The sequence below is a fragment of the Arachis duranensis genome, chromosome 3 (genome assembly GCF_000817695.3).
Source record: "Arachis duranensis cultivar V14167 chromosome 3, aradu.V14167.gnm2.J7QH, whole genome shotgun sequence".
NCBI lineage: Eukaryota > Viridiplantae > Streptophyta > Magnoliopsida > Fabales > Fabaceae > Arachis > Arachis duranensis.
In genome coordinates, this window is record NC_029774.3 from 24,092,669 (window position 1) to 24,095,903 (window position 3,235).

Below are 3,235 nucleotides of genomic sequence, written 5' to 3' on the forward strand. Positions count from 1 at the left end.
AGAAAGCCTAGAAATAAAAATATTCACTATAATTCTAGTAAGGTTTGTTCTGCTAGCTTTTTTATCTTGTGCTTTTCTGCATTTTCATATGTAATTTTCTTAATTAATGACATTTGTGGTGTCTTACTATTTGCTAAGATGTGGTTGTTAAATACTTAAACTGTGCAGTATCTTTAGTAAAATCTGCTCAAAAACGCAAGAACTATGAGAGGAAAAGGAATGTCTTGTTGCAGTTGGAATTAGTTGTCTAACGGCTCTGAAAGTCAAGGTATTGATATTATTTTCAATTTGTTGTTTTGAGTTATTTTGAGTGTGTTCTGTTGAAGAGTTCTTCAAATTTGAGCAATATTGGCAAGGTGTGTGACTTTTCTCTGATAATGGAGAAACTGTCCTTCCAGCTCTGCTATCTATTTATGATGATTACTTTTTTCTTCCTCTGATTTATTTGCAGTGAGGAGAATATATATTTGCTTTGCAGGGTTGGGTTTGTTATTCTCTATATCTTAATAAGTAAATGCTTTTCTTGTCTATATCTTAACAAGAACATTCATTAGGACTTCCATCTCTGCTGTCAGATCCTAGTGCTAAAACACCAGAGGAGGCATTGGTATACATATTTGGTGAAGCTAGAAGAACCACACCATCAATTCTCTATTTACCTCAATTTGATGTTTGGTGGGAAACTGTAAGTTCATATTTTAATTATATGTATGTTAAATGGAAATGATCTCCCTGCCCAAAATTTATATTTTGTATGCATGTGTTCACTTATGTTGTGGGGCTGCTTCAATGCTACCTGAGTTTGATTGGTTTCGTAATCCTGTAGGCTCATGAACAACTCAGAGCTGTAACATCCTACCATAAAAAGTCTTATGCTTAAGTCATAATTCAGAGATGGCAAGGTATTACGACCTCTAAAATAAAAATTTAGTACGTATAGTAGTATGAATGATTGATTATAACTAGGAGCCTTTGTAAAAAAAAAGGGTAAACAAAAATCGCAACTCAAAAGCGCAACACTCCGATCGATAACGTAACGAATAAGGGTAACCAACGCGAGATTATATATATCTACAAAGGAGTATCAAAAACAGGAATATCAAGACTCAAGATCCGGCTGCAAAGATAACCGGTCCGAGCATAGCGATATATACATATGATAAAAATAAGGAAAACCCCAAAGGGACACAAATACATAAAACCTAATCTCCAAAATCTCCCATAAGAGGAGTCATCACAGTTTGTATTATTTAATGGAGATAAAAGTATCTAAGCAAAACATATAAACCAAAACATAGTCCCAAGAACAAAGAATCTTCGCAAATCTAGAAGTCTCCAGCATGCATAAGCGGGACACCTCACGTCCTGCATCTGAAAACCACAAAATCCGCATGGGTGAGAACCAGAGGTCCCCAGCATGGTAACAGCTTCCACATATATAATACATAATAATAGAGGAAAGCCAAAGGCAATCCTAGAACTTCCTCCAGATAATTTCAAAACTTATAAATAAGCAAACCATATGTGGCGACTGACTAAAGATTCTTCAGTCTATCTAACACTTCCCTTTCCAATTCCTTCACACCTCCCATTAAGTCATACTCAAAGTAAACTTGATCATAATCATGATCCATATCCATCACCCTCACTGGTGAATATTTATCCATCACCATCACTGGTGAATATTTATCCATCACTATCCCTGGTGAATATTTTTGGGGGTGAGCTCGTCCGGGAATTTTACAGTGCCCGGCCACCCTGACGACATAGGGTCAAAAGAGCTTCAAGTCTCGACCTGGAGCACGTGGTGGCTAGCCACTGCTTTCTCCCAGGGAAACTCTCATCTCCGATAATGAAAGTGCAACTTTCACAATTCATTCAACAGCATATATATGCGTTTATACATAGCCATAATCATGGCCCCGCCGTAACACGGCAATAATCCAGCCATCCGGCTCACGGTTAAATCCATAACCAGCCACCCGGCTCACGGTTAAATCCATAACCAGCCGTTTCATTATCAATCACAGCCTTTCGGCCCATGGCATAACAAGCACTTCCACCACCATCCTCTGCATCTCACATATTCATGCTTGATCCTCATTGATCATCCATTTTTCCCTTGCTTCACTCGCAAGTTGCCACATTCACTAGCCCTTCTTCTCATAGCTAGACATATCATAATGATTTAAGACATAAGTGGTGAGATCGGGGGCTTAGAAGTATGAAATTTGGCTTTTAAAACTCAAAAATCAACTTTGGGATGAAAACAGGTCCACGTTTACGCGCACTCTACGCGCACGCGTGGATGGCCTCGAAAACTCATCGACGCGTAAGCGTCATGCACGCTAACGCGTGGATTGAAAAATAGCCAAACGACGCGCACGCGTGGGTACTCTCGTGCCCCAGGCACAAAACTGACACAGTTCTGGCACAACTCTCTGGAAAATGGCTGGGCATTGGGTGCAGCACAATCGGCGCGCCCGCGCACACCACGCGCACGTGTGGATGGCGCTTTCCGGAAGAACGGCGCGTACACGCTAAGTGCGCCCACGCGCAAGGGGTCATTCTACTAAAAATTTTCTAAGTTAAAAACTGCAGAATTCACAGATTTAAACCCCAATCTTCCAACGGACATAACTTTCTCATTTTAAATCGTTTTTCACCCGTTCTTTGAACGGCATGGACATCCTGGATCTAATTTCATTTCCAAACAGATTTGGCACAAAACGGAGATCCGTAGTCCAAGTTAAGTCCCGCCAAAGTATGCCCAAAAACCAAGTTTTTCATAAAAACCACAAAGTGCCATTTTCAAAACAAGCCATTTTCAACTCTTTTCCAAATCAATAAAGACATGCCAATTTCATCCCTTTTCTTTGAAATCAATCAAAATATATCAAATTCAACATCAAGCCTCCTCAACTCACACATTGACACATTACCACAATTTACAAAATCACTATCTCATCATTTTAACCCACTTCACCCAAGCGGCTCAAACTCAAACATATTGACATATCATATACTCTTCCTCATGCCAATTCTCAACAACACCAATTCCAATAAATCATCATTGTACATAATCAATATCATACTCACCATCAACATGGTTCAACCTACAATTCAACCATAACCAATCATCAAGCATATATCACAACATGCATATTTCTCATACATCATACCATCAAGGCATCATTAATCATCATCACATATATGACCACATCATATATATCAA